The sequence below is a fragment of the Meriones unguiculatus genome, chromosome X (assembly GCF_030254825.1).
Source record: "Meriones unguiculatus strain TT.TT164.6M chromosome X, Bangor_MerUng_6.1, whole genome shotgun sequence".
Classification (NCBI taxonomy): Eukaryota; Metazoa; Chordata; class Mammalia; order Rodentia; family Muridae; genus Meriones; species Meriones unguiculatus.
This window is the reverse complement of record NC_083369.1, coordinates 28,669,576-28,689,809: the sequence shown is the minus strand read 5'-3', so window position 1 is coordinate 28,689,809 and position 20,234 is coordinate 28,669,576.

Here is a 20,234-nt window from a genome sequence, read left to right as displayed (position 1 = left end):
TGGAACCGGATTTTCCGGTTTGTACCATTTCTCCACAGGAACTTTGCTTCGAATTGTGCTAGGGGTGGATTACTACCTACATATCCTGAATTTACATTTTTTCATAATAAAATGTAAAGCTTAGTAAAGCGAGCACCCGAAACTTCAACATTCACAACCTTTAACAAATTCACAGCCTTTTTTAAAATTTTTTATTTTTTATTTTTTATTTTTGGAGCACTAGTGGGCCAGGCCCTCCGATTAGTTCCCAGCCAGCCCCAACATAGATATGAGAGATATTCTAAAAGCTGGTAGAGAGGCACGAAACAGCTGGAAAAAGAGTGGCAGGATCGGTCGAGGTGGTGGGCGAGGGGGGTGGGGTGGGGGAGTAAATATGAAGAGCTGGGGTTACAGCTCACTGGGAGAGTGCTTGTCAGTAGATGGGAATTCTGAGACCTAGCTAGGTTCAATTCTCAGTACTTAAAAAAATGTTTTATTTTGCCTGGCATAGGAAGCTGAGTTAGGCATGTCTGTGAATTCAAGACCAGCCTGGTATACATAAAAAGTTCCAGGCTACTCAAGGAGACCCTATCTAAAAGAAAAATAAATACATATTTGAATAGACATCTTGAACCAGTGAAATACTTTAGGGGGGAAAAGCACTTGCCTCCAGCCCAACCTGAGTCCCATCTCGAGGAACTGTGACACCTTTGAAACATACAAAAGTAGGCGTATTTTATGTTTTAGCTCACCATGGTGGCACACAAAGAATCACTGGAATTGGAACATCCACTTTGTTTCCAAACCTGGGACTTTATTCAGTTCTCCTAGTATGCATTTTTCGTGTTTCCTTATTCGTGTTTTGTTTGTTTGTTTTTAGAGTCCAAGGCCTGGCCTTGAGTTTCCGTTCTCTTGTCTCGGCTTCCCAATTAACCAAGTAATAGGTCTTTGCCACCAGGTTCAGCCCCGAAATTACATTTGATCATGTCCTTTTAGTATATCCCCATGGATATACTAAACTTCCCCATGGAAGTTTTCTTTAGTTTTTAAATTTTATTTTTTAAAATTAGGTGTATATGTCTGTGTATTGGTTTATGCGACTGTGTGCAGTTCTCTAGAGAGGCCAGAGGTGTTGACTGCCCCTGGAGTTGGAGTTATAGGTATAGCTGTTTGATTGTGAGTACTGAGAACTGAATTCAGAACCCCAGGAAGCACAAGAAGCTCTCACTCTTTATTTATATTTTTAAGATTTATTTATTTATTACCTATACAGTATACGGCCTGCATGTGTGCCAGCAGGTCAGAAGAGGGCACCAGATCTGATTATAGATGGTTATGAGCCACCATGTGGTTGCTGGGAATTGAACTTAGGACCTTTGGATGAACAGCAATGCTCTTAACCTCTCAGCCAGTGTTCTTAATCTCTGATCCATCTCTCCAGGCCATCTCTCACACCTTTTTCTATTCAGTGTGCATTGGTGTGAGGCTGTCAGATACCCCAGAACTGGAGATACAAACAGTTGTCAGCTGCATTGTAGGTGCTGAGAATTGAACCCTGTTTTAAAAAAAGAAAATAATAATAACCATGATAGATTGAAACTCATACTGCCTCAGTGAGGCAGAGGCAGCTGTATCTCTGTGAGTCCAAGTCCAGCCTGGTCAACAAGGCAAGTCCAGGAGAGCCAAGGATACACAGAGAAATTCTGCCTCAAAAACAACAACATATATAGAAACTCACACTGTGCCTCTTCATAACATACTTTTAAAAAATTTACATGTTTTTATTTAGTGCATATGAGTGTGTTGCCTGTATGTATGTATGTATGTATGTATGTATGTATGTTGTGTTCATGTGTGGTGACTTAAAAAGTCAGAGGAAGACATATTGAAGAGCTTAAGATAGCCTGAATATAACTCCATTTTGAAATAAAGATCTTGACTGGGCACTGAATTCAGGTGCCAGGAAATATCACAGAATGTACACCTGGCAGAAACCAAAGTTAACTCTCCTAGCAACAGCCTCCAGGAAATATAACAGAATAAATGCTTCATAGAAAATAGAGACAAACTCCCTGGCAATAATCAATGGGAATCGGTTGAGAATCGGGTGGGAAAATTCTCTCCAATGTTTCAGATGTGGTTTAGAAAAATAGTCATTGTGATTATATGCCTTAGCCATTGAGATTGTGTGCCTCAGAAAAGGTCACCCTGCCCTGCTAAACTTCAAATCCTGTTCACTCAGAGCTTGGGGTCCCACTTCTCTACTGCTGCTCCAGTGAGACTTGGGTCCCGAGTTTGATGGCTCTCGTAATAAAGCTCTCTTGCAATTGCATCGAGTCATCTCCTGGTGGTCTCTGAGGGTCCCGTGATCCTGGCATAACATTTGGGGGCTCGTCCGGGATGCCTCAAGACCTCTAGGACTCCTGACCCTGGGCCGGAGGGCATAATCCCGTGGGTAAACATCTATGTTGTCCATCTGCTTTAAATGTTTGTTTGCCTTTATTCTTTGTTTCTTATCCTGAAATGCCTCGAGGTGCTTACGGGAGCAGCCAGATTAGGTATGACAGACGTATCAGGGCCTAGGCTGTGGGGGCTTCAAAAGACATTTTGCTGCCCTATAGTTTCTGCCTCCTCGGGACCCCTAGGATAAGGGGACTGGAGTGAGGATCTGTTTCTGCCTCCAGAGTGAGGATCGGTTTCCTGGAACTTCTGTGGCAGGGAAGTCCAGGTTTTGTCTGTTTCTGCCTCAGAAACCCTGGGATAGGGGGACTGGAGTGAGGATCGGTTTTCTGGAACATCTGTGGCAGACAAGTCCGGGTTTTCAGTTTTACTTGGTTTCTGTGTGTGATTAATTTTTTTTCTTGGTGTTTTGCCTGGAATTACTGTTTAATTTTTGTGATTAATTGTTTGTGGTTTTGTGTCTAGTTGAGAGTGCTTGATTTTACTTTTGTTTAAAACTGCAGCTGTTTTTGTTTTTATGATTTCAGTTTTGTCCCATGATGTTAGCCCGGGTATAGGCTGTAAGTTGTCGCCTTTGGTTTTGTTTTTGTCTGAGACAGCCGGTTCTTTTTTGTGTATGAGTGATTTACTATTTGTTGAAATTGTTCTCCTTACTTCCTTTGCGTTCTCTTGAATTCTCATGATGAATACACTGACTGACGATATGGGACGGAATATCTCCAAACCTCTTGACTTGGTTCTGACTCATTTTGGAGAAGTTAAAACTAGAGCTCACAGTCTTTCAGTTGATGTGAGAAAAGAAAAAAAAAATGACTTTTTTTGTAGCTCAAAATGGCTCACCTTCAATGTGAGCTGGTTGCCAGAAGGAACTTTCCACCTTCCCACTGACCTTGCGATGGGAAATAGAGTCTTTCAGAAAGTATGCAGGCACCCAGACCAAGTGCCCCATATTATAGTTTGGAAGGATCTACTTATTCATCTGCCTCCATAGATTAAGCCTTTTCTGACCCCCAGTAACAATCCTCCTTCCACAGGCTCTCCAAAACCAGAGGCCAGTGCCCTGGCTCCATAGACATCCCCCCTCAATCTGTTTTGCAGGATGAGACTCCCATGGTGATAATTTTTCCACCTCCTCCTCTTCCCACTCCTCAACTAACTCCTGCTCCTTTATCCAGGTTGGAACCACCATCTGGCCCAGCACCAAGGACCCATATCCTCCAGGCACCTTCTCCCGCTGGGGAACCAGAGGCAGATTCTACAGTCCTTCCCTTATGGGACACGGGGCCCTCCAGATGCTAATGGCAATCAATCTCATCATTACTGGCCTTTTTCCACATCACAGGTTTAACTGGAGAACTCAGAATACCAAATTCTCTGCTTTTTACCCACCAGCCCACCTGGGAGGATTGCCAGCAGCTTTTACAGGTCTTGTTTACCAAGAGGAGTGGGGATGTATTATTTCAGAAGTAGACAAAAATGTCCCAGACACTACAGGAGTTCCAACTACAGATCCCATATTGATAATTACTTTCCCTATAAGAGGCCCAATTGGGATTACAACATGCCTGCAGGTAGGGAACGTCTCCTAGTCTACTACCAAACTCTGTTGACAGGTCTCAAAGCATTCACAAGAAGGCCCACTAATTTGGCCAAGATGTACAGAAAAAGGAAAGAATAGGCCAGCATTTGTGTCCAAGGTAATTCAGAATGTAGCTAAGTTTATTGGGGCAGATTGGAGATTGCATTGTGCAGATAGGCCCCAAAGTTCAGGACAGGTAGAGAGGATGAACAGAACATTAAAAGAGACCTTAACGAAATTGACCTTGGAGACTGGCACTGACTGGGTGATGCTCCTCTCCATTTCCTTTTATAGGGTTAGGAATTCATCTTACCAACTAGGTTTAATTCCCTTTGAGATCATATATGGGATGCCAGCCCCTATAGTACACAACTTTAAGATTGATGCTACTGCTGAAATGGATTAAAACAGGTTTTGAGAAATGTCTAAGGCTTCTGTGCAAGCAGTAAGCTCTTATAGGGGCAACAGCAGCTTCTCAGGTTAAAAAAAAAAGCTGCAAGCCTTTATGGTCATAAAAATTGGATTTAACAGGTAACAAGATGTTCTTCCCTTGAAATTACAGCTAAAGGGAATAAAAATAAGTTTTGTAATTTTGTTTGTTTGTTTTGAATATATAAGTTAACTATGTTCTCTATATATTGATATATATTATTGATTATTAAATATATAGATAATCAATACGTCAAATAATTTCTGTCCTGTTTTAAAAACCAGGACTATAAAAATAATAAGATTTAAAACTATGTTTATATAAAATATTAAAACTGCACCTCCATATGTTTATATATAGGAATTTCTCTTGCTGGCAGCCAACATCAAAATAATACATTCAATATTGATTTTAAAAGTACTGAATTGTTTGCATTGATAAAATTTGGTTTTTCTTTTCAAAATTATGGTTATACTTTATGACTTCATTCCTAAAAATGGTACCTTATTTTGATATTGCAAATGCAGGTTTTAAAAAAAGTATGTTTAAGGCAATAAAGCATTTTAAAGTTTATCAAGTATTTTAGACAATGACCTTGGGCATTCTAACAGAGAACTTGGAACAGTTTCTCAATCCTTTGGGGGAGAACAAAAGACTTTGATATTTGTTTTGTTAATTTTACCAAATAAAACCAAGTTATACTATTTTAGCCAATTATGAAAATCGCAGTTTTGATAAAATAATAAAAAGGATTCTGATAAAAACTTTTATATGGTTTAAAAATGTTTAAAATGTCTGGTTAAATCAAAAGAATGGATCTGGGAAAAGCCTAACCTGAAGATATACAGACTGTTATAAAAGATAGAAACTGTATTTGTTTTGTTTTTTTACACCTGCAAGCATGATTTGAGAAAGAACTGTAAGATATATTGCTCTTCATTTGAAAGGCTAATTTTTTTTTTTCAATGCAAAATGTTTTCTTATGCTTTTTATCCCAGGTTTATATAGGGTTATATTCAACTCATTTTTAATTATTATAAAAATATATGCCTGGTTACCAGTTCCTATATAAATTATTTAATGCTGTCTCTAAATGAAATTTTTGTCCTTTATGCTTTTTTTGCTGTTCAGTTTTAATGTAATATGATAGGATGACAAGATTTTCTGGCCATTCTATGTATTGTATTTGATTGAAAGTTTTGCTTTGATTTTAGTTCAGAAAGATATTTGAAGTTATGCTAATAAACATATATAACTATATATTTATATTTATATAAATATAAATAACTGCTAATAAATGCGGTTAGTTGTAAGAATGGATTTTATCTAGTATTTTGTTTATGGGTAATTATAAAGTTGGCCTACATAGATCTACTGAAGATGAATATGGGTTTAAAAATATTTATTTAAGAAATATGCCAGAATTAGAGATTATGGCATTCTATTTCATAGGATGCAATTTAAAATAAATAATTTAAAGAGAGATAAAAAATAATTCAGATATGCTGGCCCTCAAGCTTGCCAGAGATCTGATGAATATGGCATTTTAACATGTGTAAGCTTATTAAGACAGAGAGTCCCAAAATCCTGGCAGTAGCTCCCCCAAGGTCTCCAAGAAGATTTGGGCACAATGTGACTCTGGATTATGGTATGCTAGCCACTGGGCAAGACTGCCCCAACTGGCCCACTGCCTGGGCCCAGCCTAAACTGTGGACAAAACTGTGGACACCTAGAAAGTCAATGTTTCACGTTGCTAAGGGCGTGGTGAGGCCATTCTCTCATTTCTTTCTCCACAGAAACAGTCTCTCATCTTCTGTGCCTGATTGCTGGACTGCCCTGCTCATGATGCCATGAGACCACAGGAGCCAAGGACAGCTGCCTAGAGTGATGGACTGACTAGTTATCACTGTTATTTTGATTGGTACATGGATTGGTACATACTTATCCTCCTCAGGTCTCTGATTACATTGATGGCTAAGCTAAGCTAATGGTAGCCTTGCAGCTAAAGAGCAGATAGTGTTAGATCCATTGTTAGTGTATTGGTTAATTTATTAGTTAGTTAAAATTACCAGGTACAAGTTTTTTTATTTAAAGAAGGCAAGCAGATTTGCCTAGCCTACAGGCTTCATGTTAATTATCTATGTCTAATAATGGATAGCTAGATAGAAAGATAATGGAGTTTATGTAGGGTCTGAGGATATAAGAGTTTACATTTTGAGAATCTAGAAAATATTGTTTGGTCTGGGAGAATGTTTCAGGGTTTATAAATACCAGAAAGATTGGAGGATATAAGTAGATGTTTTAAGATATCTGAACATAAATTGTAATGATACAGAAAAATGATTTGAAGCATATTAAAAATGGGAGGTATTTTAGAGTTCTCTCCTGTCTCTGCTATTGTTGTGCTTATGTTGTTATAAGATTTCAGGAGTCCAGAGTTATGACATTGACTAATAGAGTTCTGATAAGCTGATTGCTTTATATCCAGTCACAAGTTTAAGATTTTAATTGCCTTTTGATGGTTTTCTGGAGATAAATATAAAAATGCATTTCATCATGCTAAACACATATATTCAATGTGTATATTTGACCCAAAAGCCAGAGCTTTTACTATGATATCTTTAATATTTGCCATTTTTGAGGTAGACTTTGATACAGAAGTTAAAAATATTTTAAATCTATTTTTTCTAGTTGCTTTGTTAAGGGAAGTCCAAGCATCCACAGTTCAGCACTAAAGCCACTAATGTATTTCTGCCTAACTTTCCAATGTAACATGGAAATGGGGACTAAAAATAAATGCTAAGAAGAACTGACAAAAAGTGGCCCAGCCCTATTGGTGGCTGATTACCAACAGCTGTATCCACAGTTAAAATGTTAGTTTCAGATCATGGATACACTTAAATTGTTGCTCATTCCATTGGATGCAGTTTTACCTGTTATTCACAAAATGTTTTAGAAAATCAAAAAGTCATGAGACCTGAATTTGACATAGCTCAAACAGATCCCACATGAGTTTTTCCCTGGTATTGTGATTCCTCATTTTTCCCATTTATTAGACAAATTTTAATCTCTGTTTCTAGTTTAAACTTGTCTCAGCAGATTTTCATCTGGTTGAAACTGCAAGCTGACATCTGAACTTCCTGGAAGCTGTCATGATTACTCACTGCCTCCTCAGATGGACCACTTAACCAGACGTTTCTGAGGACTGCCCCATTGCCCAGCCTTTGACTGGCATTTCAGCCTTCCTAGCCCCTGATGTCAATAGTCCTACTGTCAGCGCTGAAATAGTTTCAGAAGACGAGACAACCGGTCCAAAATCCCACCTACAGGCTGAAATGCTAACTCAAACGTGGCTCCCTGATATTAGCTATTATCTTGGGGATTGCTTAGCTGGAGCAGAAACTGGTATTGCAATACAATACTGGATGTACAAAGTCAGAGTTATAGCAGCTCAAGGGCAGAATCTTTTGCTTTTGGCCATTTTTGGATCAAGCTTACTTAACAAGTTGTTAGATTAGAAAAGACTAGGAACTATACAGTTAATGATAATAAAAACCCAATACAGTCAGCTAGGAGATGACCTTGAACTGTAAGAGCCCAAGATTGGCCTCTTTAGTTACATGGAAAGGGGGAAATGAAGAGCTTAAGATAGCCTGAATATATCTCCATTTTGAAATAAAGATCTTGACTGGGCACTGAATTCAGGTGCCAGGAAATATCACAGAATGTACACCTGGCAGAAACCAAAGTTAACTCTCCTAGCAACAGCCTCCAGGAAATATAACAGAATAAATGCTTCATAGAAAATAGAGACAAACTCCCTGGCAATAATCAATGGGAATCGGTTGAGAATCGGGTGGGAAAATTCTCTCCAATGTTTCAGATGTGGTTTAGAAAAATAGTCATTGTGATTATATGCCTTAGCCATTGTGATTGTGTGCCTCAGAAAAGGTCACCCTGCCCTGCTAAACTTCACCCAATTCTGTAACACCAAGGCTTGTGCCCCCTGATTGCTGCCATGGAAACCCCCTGCTCACAGACTTTCCCTTTAAAAATCCTGTTCACTTAGAGCTTGGGGTCCCACTTCTCTACTGCTGCTCCAGTGAGACTTGGGTCCCGAGTTTGATCGCTCTCTTAATAAAGCTCTCTTGCAATTGCATTGAGTCTTCTCCTGGTGGTCTCTGAGGGTCCGGTGAACCTGGCATAACAATATGATTACCCGTAACTGCAGTTACATCAGTTTTGAGTTGTCATATGAGTACTAGAAAGTGAACTTGGATCTTTTGTAAAAGCAGCAAATCTGCTTACCCACTGAATCATCTCTCCATCCCCTTTATTTTTAGTTTTGTTTGCAAGGGTTTGGTTTGCTTTGGTTTGTTTTTTTTTTGCAACAAGGTTTCTCTGTGTAGTCCTTGGCTAAACTGGAACTTCCTCTGTAGACTGGGCTGGCCTTGAACTCACAAAGATTTACCTGCCTCTGCCTCTGGAGTGTTGATTTTAAAACTATGTGCTACCACTGCCTGACTATATATTTTTTCTTGTAAAGAATTTTTTACATGTATGTGTATGTGCATATGTGTGTACATAGTTTATGTTTCAAAAGTATATAGAAACTCCCAGAGGCCAGAGGTATCAGATCCCATGGAAAGACAGTTACAGGAAGTCAGCCAACATGTGGGTGCTGGGTACTAACGCTGAGCCCTGTGCTGGGCCCTTAGCAGTAAGCGTTCTGGAGCACTGAGCCATCTTTCCGCTCCCTATTTTATTTTAATTACACACACAGTATGTTTATGTGTACATGTGTGGGCACTGAAGAAGGCAAAAAGCCATTGAATCTACTGGAACTGGAATTACAGATGGTTGTGAACCATCTAATGAGGATGCTGGAGCCAAACTTAGGTCCTCTGCAAGAGCAGCAAGTACTCTTAACTACTGAGTTACCTCTCCAGTTCCTGGGTTGACCTTTTAACGTACCTTCTGGTAGATATTCAGTGTACTATATTTGCCTCCTGGGTGGTTCTACTGGAGGAAAAGTGTGGGAAGCTGCTTCTGGCATAGCTATTTTGGCTTGACTCTAGCTCAGCCATTTTAGAGGTCATTGCCATTTTCTTTACTAACCAAGCTTATAGTTTCTATTTCTTTGCTAGCTAGGACTTTTCCATATATTAGATGACAGGCTGTTGCCATGGGAAACTTTAGGAGTTTGGTCCTTGGAATTCTGCTTCCTGGCATTGGTACGTACATACGAGTCTAATCTAAAGTTGTGGGACTGTCCTTGGCGGTTCTTTGGAGAGAGGTGTTCTGTTCCTGAGAACTAGATAGCAAGTTCCATGCAAGCCTGGGAGCTGGATAGTAATTTTTGTGTAGCCTTGAGTGAATCTTCAGACACTTTGCCAAATGACACAAATACTGGTATTGTGAGGAGATTCATTTGTGATTCTTTGCTATGTAAGTGTATGCTTTGCCTTCAATAAATGAGACTTGATCAGAAATCTGTCTTGTCTCCATTCTTCATGTCTCTTGTCCCATTCTATTCTAGCCCCCTCTCTTAGGGTCTTTTTCGACTGATCTGTGAGACAGGTCAAGTGCGCCTTGAACAGGGAACTGAGCACGAGGGACTCAGTGAAGAACGCTGATAGAGAAACCGGCCAGGAATAAAGGAGAAAAAGGACAACTGTGTGGGAGCCTGCCTCGCAGGTGTAGTTCTGTAAGTAATCAGCGACTATGGGACAAGAAATGAGTAAGCATGAGACCTTCGTAAAAGGATTAAAAGATGCTTTAAAGACACTGGGAGTAAAGCTTAAAATGAAAAAAATTACTCTCACAAGCTAAAGAGTTAGTTGGGGAAATTAGAGCAGCCAAACTGGCAGAAAAAAAAGTACTTCTAAAGTTCATGTGGGTATTCAAAGAGATTTATGCAATTTGAGAGCAGAAAATTATTTAGGAGCAGGTACCGAGGTTGTTCTTGTCCTTGTCTGCCAGCTGTCTGTTCTGGTTTCTGGTTTTGGTCTACTTGCAAGGTCTGGGGAAGCTCGGAGAGTTTCTAATCTGGTTGAGGGAATCTGGAGGATGCTCCAATTCCCGGGGAGGGGCCCATAAATGCTCTACTCCTTTTGAAACCAGGGGGAGGGAGTTGCTGGGACTCCATTCCTTCTGGAATCTGTGGGACTTGTATCTGGTAGGGGTCAGTCAAGTCCTTGTATTTGGGTATTCTGGTTACTCTGACAGTGGCACTGTCAGATTTCTGTTATCTTGTGTGTATGTTTCTCTGTGACTTGGACTGACGAAACTTTTTAGACATGAGACAGTTTTGGTTAAATCAGAAAAACAAAACCAAAAAACTAAAGGCATATAAAATGTGACAAAAGGTTAGTGTATGTATAAAAAGCCAGAGGGCATTTATGATTTGAAAAAAAAACTATAAAATATGTTGGTTTTCCTTTAAACAGCTAGAGATTTTTTAATGCAAAATGTTTGCTTATGCTCTTTTAAAGGGAAAAAGAGGACTACAGTTTCATGTTAGCCCAGGGTTCTATTCAGATCATTGTTAACCATTATATAAAATATATGCCTGGCTGCCAGTACCTTAATAAATGATTTAATGCTGTTTCTTTCTGGCTTATAGATTTGGTACGGTCAGAATAGTCCATTTTCGCTGAGGACTACAAGCTAAGTTTAGTTCTCTGTTTTATGCTAAATAAAACTTTTGTCCTTTAATTTTCTTGCTGTCAAGTCTTAATGCAATATGGTAGGATTAATAAGATTTGCTAGCACCTTTAAGAATTGTGTCATATTAAAAGTTTGGCTTTGATTTTAGTTTAAATAAAACAGATTTAAAGTTATGCTAAGGATTACAGTTGAATGTAAGATTAAGCCTTACCTAGTCTTTTCGTTTAAGTTTTTTTTTAAAGCTAAGCCTAGGATGGGTAACTATAAAGTTTGCCTATATAGATTTACCTAAAATTTGGTTCTAAAAAATGTATCTAAGTAATATGTATTATTATTATTATTATTGTTGTTGTTGTTAATAATAATAATAATTTTTTTTTCAATGCAGTTTATTCAGGAACCTTGAACAATCCTCGGACCCTGGGGAAAGCCAGCCCACAGCTTAAATAGCCTCTGGGTAGCCAACCCAGGCGTGCCACGTGGGCAATGCAGATAGGTCCACATACATGGAAGCAAGCCAGATCCTCAGCCTTAGCCAAATGTGGAATTGTCTGTGACAGAGAGCACTCACCATCGGGAAGGTGGAAGGCGGAAACCAGCTCCATCTTTAAGGCATAGCATTCCGCAGCTTTCTACAGTTCCCCCTTTTTGTTTTAGACACATCAGGCAAGAGTAGAGGTCTGATCTCTGATATTAGAAATAAATTGGGACTTTGTACCGATGTTCATTTAGGTGTCATCCACCCAAAGAGCATCAGACCCGTCCAATAACTTTTTCTCAGAGGCGGGAACTGGGGCATCAACCCGCATGCAACCAGACATGCTCTTCTCTGGGTCCAAAGCGGCTGACCCTGAGTGCAGTGCTTAGCCTCGCATCCTGAGCGTAACATTTTAGCTTTTTATGGTATCCAACCATGCTTGGGGAGAATGTCCTGCTTCAATGGCTGTAAAGGCCTGAATGATCATGGCTGCATCACACTGTTGTGAGACTCTAATCTTGCATATATACCACAGGCAAACCAAGGAGACCAACACCAGAAGGCCTGCTAACGCTCCCATGCCCGCCATTCCTTCAGATGATTCATGGCTGCAGCAATCCATGATGATACTCCTGTGGCTAGTCCTGCGTCCAGTCTGGTAGAATTTACTGTGACAATGGCCACTCTCAGCTGCTCCATCGTAGTATCAAATTCTCCAGTCCAATTACCTAAAATATAGCTCGACAATTGTTTAGACAGTTTTGCAGCACAGGAAAAATTCTCATGTTATATGCTAGTGACTCAAAGTCCAGCATATTTTCATTGACAGCCAAGTTGAGCGATTTGCCATAGGGTATCAATTTGCTCCTGCATGAGGTCAATCCTCTGATTGAACACCATCAAGCTTCCTTTTAGTTGAGCATTGATTCCTTTATGTACAACTAAGGCATGAGCTACATTGGCTAAATGATTGTTCAGGGTCTGAGCAGTCTGCCCAGTATGACTCATGGCTAATGCCCCGGTGGTAGCTCCAACAGCCGCCAATGAGATGGTAGTAACAATGGTGGCTGTAGTTCCAAGATCCCTTTTCTGTCTGAAGAGAGTCATAGCTTGAGGGGCATCAACGGGCACAGGCACGCAGTGAGGCATGCGAGTAACCAGGGCATACCTAAATTCACTAGCATTCCAGCATTGGGCAAAAAAGCAAGTATCATTACCACAATTACTTGGCTCTATCTGGCTAATAATGAATAGAAATGGGGGATATAGACAAACAGGTGTGGGCTTATAGGAAATATTATGAGAAGCCTTAACCCCCTCATTGGAACATCTTGCATCAGTTCTAGAACTAGCAGTGGTGGTGTCCGAGGTCTGAGTAGGTTCAGGAGGCCATTGCCCCCAGGGGTGAGACGTGCTCCATGCCAATTGACTAACTCCATGTTTTCCTCCACTTTTGAAAGTCATTTAAGGTTCTTAAATTATTTTTTTCCCTTTTTTTAAAATTTTTCATCAATTACACTTTATTCATTCTGCATCCCCCCATAAGCCCCTCCCTCCTCCCCTCCCAATCCCACCCTCCCTCCTCCCTCTGCTTGCATGCCACTCCCCAAGTCCACTAATAGGGGAGGTTCTCCTCTCCTTTCTGATCTTAGTCTGTCAGTTCACATCAAAAGTGGCTGCATTGTCCTCTACTATGGCCTGGTAAGGCTGCTCCCCCCCAGAGGGAGGTGATCAAAGAGCAGGCCAATCAGATTATGTCAGAGGCAGTCCCTCTTCCCTTTACTATGTAACCCAATTGGACTGTGAACTACCCTGGGCTACATCTGTGCAGGGGTTCTGGGTTATCTCCATGAATAGTCCTTGGTTGGAGTATGAGTCTCTGGGAAGTTCCCTGTGTTCAAATTCTCTTGTTCTGTTGCTCTCCTTGTAGAGACCCTGTCCTCTCCAGCTCTTACTATTTCCCAGTTCTTTCTTAAAATTCCATTCACTCTGCCCAACAGTTGCCCATCAGGCTCAGCATCTGCTTTGATAGTCTGAAGGGCAGAGGCTTTCAGAGGCCCTCTGTGGTAGGTTCCTAGGTTGTTTCCTGTTTTCTTCTTCTTCTGATGTCCATCCTCTTTGCCTTTCTGGATGGGGATTGGACTTTTTAGTTAGGGTCCTCTCTCTTGCTTAGTTTCTTTAGATGCACAGGATTTAGTGGGTTTGTCCTATGTTGTATGTCTATATGAGTGAGTGTATACCATGTGTGTCTTTTTGCTTCTGGGACAACTCACTCAGGATGATCCTTTCCAGATCCCACCATTTACCTGCGAATTTCATGATTTTCTTATTTTTCATTGCTGAGTAATATTCCATTGTGTAGATGTACCACAATTTCTGCATCCATTCTTCAGTTGAGGGGCATCTGGGTTGTTTCCAGCTTCTGGCTATTACAAATAAAGCTGCTACAAACATGGTTGAGCAAATGTCCTTTTTGTGTACTTGAGCCTCTTTTGGATATATGCCCAGGAGTGGTATGGCTGGATCTTGAGGAAGCGCTATTCCTAGTTGTCTGAGAAAGTGCCAGATTGATTTCCAGAGTGGTTGTACAAGTTTACATTCCCACCAGCAGTGGAGAAGGGTTCCCCTTTCTCCACAACCTCTCCAGCATGTGTTGTCACTTGAGTTTTTGATCTTGGCCGTTCTCATGGGTGTAAGGTGAAATCTCAGGGTTGTTTTGATTTGCATTTCCCTAATGGATAGTGAGGTTGAGCATTTCTTTAAGTGCTTCTCTGCCATTCGGTATTCCTCTACAGAGAATTCTCTGTTTAGCTCTGTTCCCCATTTTTTAAGTGGATTACTTGGTTTGCTGGTTTTCAGCTTCTTTAGTTCTTTATATATACTGGATATGAGTCCTCTGTCAGATAAAGGGTTGGTGAAGATTCTTTCCCAATCTGTAGGTGGTCGCTTTGTTTTGATGACGGTGTCCTTTGCTTTACAGAAACTTTTCAGTTTCATGAGGTCCCATTTATTGACTGTTGCTCTTAGAGCCTGTGCTGTTGGTGTTCTGTTCAGGAAGTTTTCCCCTGTACCAATGATTTCTAGGGTATTTCCCACTTTTTTTTCAAGCCGATTTAATGTGTCTGGTTTTATGTTGAGGTCTTTGATCCACTTGGAGTTCAGTTTTGTGCAGGGTGATAAGCATGGATCTTGTTTCATTTTTCTACATGTAGACATCCAGTTAGACCAGCACCATTTGTTGAAGATGCTATCTTTTTTCCATTGTATGGTTTTGGCGTCTTTGTCAAAGATCAGGTGTCCATAAGTGTGTGGGTTTATTTCTGGGTCCTCTGTTCGGTTCCATTGATCCACCATTCTGTTTCTATGCCAGTACCATGCAGTTTTTAAAACTGTTGCTCTATAGTACAACTTAAGATCAGGGATGGAGATACCTTTGGAAGATCTTTTATTGTAGAGGATTGTTTTAGCAATTCTGGGTTTCTTGTTATTCCCGATGAAGTTGAGAATTTTTCTTTCCAGGTCTGTAAAGAATTGTGTTGGTAATTTGATGGGCATTGCATTGAATCTGTAGATTGCTTTTGGTAAGATGGCCATTTTTACTATGTTAATCTTGCCAAGCCATGAGCATGGGAGATCTTTCCATCTTCTCATATCTTCTTCTAATTCTTTCTTCAGAGATTTGAAATTTTTTTCATACAAGTCTTTGACTTCCTTGGTTAGGGTTACTCCGAGGTACCTTATGTCATTTGTGGCTATTGTGAAGGGTGTTGTTTCCCTAATTTCTTTCTCAGCCCTTTTGTCTTTTGTATACAGGAGGGCTACTGTTTTTTTGAGTTAATTTTGTATCTGGCCACTAGCAATTGGCTTTTAAAAATGCTAATGTAGCCTGCCAAGGAGCAATTTGGCCTTATAGAAAATAGACAAATTTATCAGGATATATTAGATTATGCTCTGATATTGGGGCTGCCTATCAACAAGGCCTAGCTATGACGGCCACCCTACAAGGATATACTGTTAAACAATTTTTAACTCAACAAAATAAAAAAATGTTTTAATTGTGGTGAAATTGGACACTTTGGAAATCATTGTGAAAATAACAAACAGACAGGAGCCAAAAATCCTGCTCTTAAACTGTGTCCAAAATGCCATAGAAAAAAACATTGGGCTACTGAGTATAAATCCAAAACTGATGTTAAAGGACAGGTTTTGCCACCTCTTCAGGGAAATGGGAATTGGGGCCAGCCCCAAGCCCCCCAAACCCAAGCAAGTTTATGGGGCAGTCAGATTTGTTCCAGTAAACAACAATCCATTTCAGACCTCTCCAGAGCCACCCCAGAAAGCACAGGATTGGACCTCTGTTCCACCACCCACACAGTGTTAACCCCTAAAATGGGAGTTCAGACATTGTCAACTGGTGTCTATGGTCCTCTACCTCTAGAGACATTTGGTTTAATAATAGGGCGGGGTAGTTTTATAGTAAAAGGACTTCAAATATTTCTGGGTATAACTGATAGCAATTATCAGGGTGAGATAAAAATTATGGCTTCTTCTCTTCAAAATATTACCACTGTGCCCTCAGAACTGCAAATAGTATAATTGTTATTACTTCCCTTATTGCCTACAAATAGTAAGATGCAACATGTTAATTGTGGCACAGGAGGTTTTGGCTCTTCTGACACATATTGGGTACAGTCTATATCTTCTACTAAACCCATGTTGACTCTTTAAACGGATAGGAAAAAAATTTCAAGGTTTAATAGACACTGGAGCTGATGTTACATTTATAAAAAAAAAAAAAAAAAGCCTGGCCATCCCATTGGCCTCTTTCTCCTACCTTAACTAATTTAAAAGGTATTGGCCGGGGCGGGGGGGGGGGGGAGGGATGACAAAGGTTCTAATTTAAAAAGATAAAAAAAAAAAAAAATCAAGGGTAGGAATTTACTTTCTCAAATAGGGCTTATTATGTACTGCCCTAATAATATAGTTACAACCCAAATGCTTTCTCAGGGGTTTAGGCCAAGAAAGGTTTGGGAAAACATAAATTTGTCTTCCCCACAAAAACTTCTGTTAAACCTATTAATAATGCTTTATTGGTATTCACTGATGGGTCTTCCTCTGGAACAGCAGCTTATGTCTTTAATGATAAGACTATACAATTAGCTACCCAGTCAAAATCAGCCCAACTTGTTAAATTTCAAGCAGTTATTGCTGTTTTTTTTTTTTTTACCTTTTTTGATAGACCTTTAATTTATATACTGATAGTGCTTATGTTGCTTAGTCTGTTCCTTTATTAAAAACAGCTGCACAAATAAAACATGTTTCTGAGGAAGCCTTGTTATTTAAACAATTACAAATGCTTATTCATAAAAGATATTATCCCTTTTACATTGGACATTTACGAGCTCATTCTAACTTTCTAGGACCTTTAACCAAAGGTAATTATAAAGCTGATTTGGCTACAAAAATTATATGTAATGTTACCTCTGATTTATCAATGGGCATTTTTGCTGCCACTCAAGCCCATCAACTCCATCATTTAAATAAATGCTCATACTTTAAGACTTATGTTTAAAATTACCAGGAAACAAGCACGACAAATTGTTAAAAAATGTCCCTCTTGTGTTGTCTTTTTGCCTACTCCCCATCTTGGGGTCAATCCCCGTGACCTTATATCTAACGCTATTTGGCAAATAAATGTTACTCATATCCCCAAATTTGTCATGTTATTGTTGACATTTATAGTGGGTTTATATTTGCCAAACTCCAAACTGGTAAAGTAGAAAAAAAATGTTATTGCTCATGTACTATCAGCAATTACTATATTGGGAGTTCCAACACAACTTAAAACACATAATCGCCCTGGCTATGTTGGAAATATGTTTTCAAAATTTTGTCAACAACTTAATATTAAACATATTACAGCTATCCCTTATAATCTTCTAGGACAAGGAATAGTGAAAAGGACGCATTTATCTATAAAATATACTTTAAAAAATAAAAAAGGGGGAATGGTACCCCATCAAAGCGTCTCCTGGAAATCTTATATCCCATACACTTTTTATTTTAAATTTTTTAAATTTGGATAAGGATGGACGTTCAGCTGCAGAATGTTTCTGGCATATGGATACACAAAGACAGTTTGCTACTGTCCTATGAAAAGATCCTTTGGACAACAAATGGCATGGTCCAGATCCTGTCCTGATATGGGACAGAGGAGCAGTTTGCATCTATTCTAAAGAGATGGATGCAGCCAGATGGTTGCAGGAATGATTAGTAAAACATATAGATAATAATAATGCACATCAGTCCAGGGTAGAAAAATTATCCTGAGAATATATATATATGTATATATATATATATATATACGTATATATATACGTATTATATATATATATACATATATATATATACATATATAATCTCTTTGCAGATATGATGGAACAGAAACAACTGTTTCCATGGACCATGATCCTGTGCCTCCAGCTGATACATGTTCATGGTGGACTTGAACCCTTCAATCCTCAAGCAGCACAGGAAATTATGGAAGAGATTTATGGTAAACCCTGTGAATGCAAAGGATGAATACTGGCAGGTATTTCTGCAGCTAGAATTTTTTAAACTGTGGATTATTCCACTCATATGGCCTACCAATTCTTAGGCCATTTGAAAGATCCTCAAAATGGTGCCAAATGGAGATGTGTAGACAAGCCAAAAGTTATACCTAAGGTCAGTGGTTGTCCTGGGCCTTGTTCTTGTTCCAGTTTTTATCAATCTATGTATAGCTCATCTTACACCTCTGTGCAACAATGTACTGGAAATAATAATAAAACCTATTTTCTATATTAACTAGCACCTATACCCCAACTTGGTAGTACTAACAAGTACAGCCAATCACCCTGTTTTGGCACTCCAGGTCAGCCAGTATGCTGGAATTTGATACCTCTCATACATATTTCTGATGGAGGAGGACCTCAAGATCAGGTTAGACAAGCCATGGTTCAAAAGAAAGTAGAGGATTTAACAGAAAATGTGTTTCCTCAATTTAATTATCATCCTTTGGCCTTGCCTAAGTCCAGAGAAAGTATGGATATTGATCCCCAAACCTTTGTTATTCTTGAGGCTACTTATAGGTTGCTTAATGATTCTAATCCACTTCTTGCTCAAGAGTGTTGGCTTTGTATGTGGCAAGGGCAGTTTATGCCTCTTGCTATTCCCACACTGAATAGTACCTACAATGATAAACCCTCTTGTATGATTATTCCCCCTTTACAAGCATAACCCATAAATTTTGGAAATTCTTCTTGTTTATTTTCACAGGCTTTTAATAATAGTATTGCTAAAGTTGATTTAGGGGTAGTTACTTTTGCCACTTGTGTAGAATTAATTAATGTATCTAGCTATTTATATAATAATATATAATAATTATATAATTATAATTGCTATAATTATAATTATGTAATTATACTAATATATAATAATTCTGTTTTTATGTGTGGTAATAATAGGGCTTATATGTATTTACCTTCTAATTGGGCAGGACTGTGTATTTTAGCCTCTCTTCTTCCTGATATTGACATCATTCCAGGGCATAAACTTGTGCCAGTACCCAGCCTTGATTATATAGTTGGTAGGCATGAAGAGTAGATCAAATTATTCCTTTGTTAGCTACTTTAGGCATAACCGCAACAATGGCTACTGGGTTAGCAGGATTGGGTGTCTCTATTACTCAATTTACCAAATTATCCAAACAATTGATTGAGGTTGTACCAACTTTATCTAGCACTATTCAGGATATACAGGATCAGGTAGATTCCTTAACTAAAGTAGTTTTGCAAAATAAAAGAGGTTTAGATTTGATTACTGCAAAACAGGAGGAATATGTTTGGCTTTACAGGAACGTTGCTGCTTCTATGTCAATAAATCTGGCACTGTCAGAGACAAGATAAAGAAGCTCCAAGATGACCTAAAAAAGAGAAAAAAGGAGCTGTTCGACAATCTACTATGGAGTGGATTAAACGGGATCCTGCCCTACCTCCTTCCACTTTTGGGACCTCTAGTTGGCTTATTAATTTTGCTATCGCTAGGACATTTTCTCTTTAATAAAATCATGACCTTTTTAAAGCAACAAATAGATGGCATTAAAATGCAGCCTATTCAGGTCCATTATCACAAATTGGACATGGCCGGTGGAGAGATTTAGAGAGATACAACTTTATTGAGGTCATGCTAATATTGCATGTATTAATTTCTCTTGTTTTGAGGCGATGGACTGGTTAGACAATGATGGGTAAGAGAGCCAAAAATTTCCATATGCACCCCTCCAACCTAAGACAGGAATCCAGCCTAAAAGCTGCTGGATTTTCCAGTGATGGGTAATGAGGGTTTGGAATGCTGGGCGCCAACCTAAGACAAGTACAAGACCCCAAAACCTCTCTCTTTTAAAAATCACTTTACTGCATTTTGTCCTTTTGAAAAAGTAAAAAAGGGGGACCTGTAGGAAGCTGCTTCTGGCATGGCTATTTTGGCTATTTTGGCTCAGCCATTTTAGAGGTCATTGCCATTTTCTTTACTAACCAAGCTTATAGTTTCTATTTCTTTGCCAGCTAGGACTTTTCCATATATTAGATGACAGGCTGTTG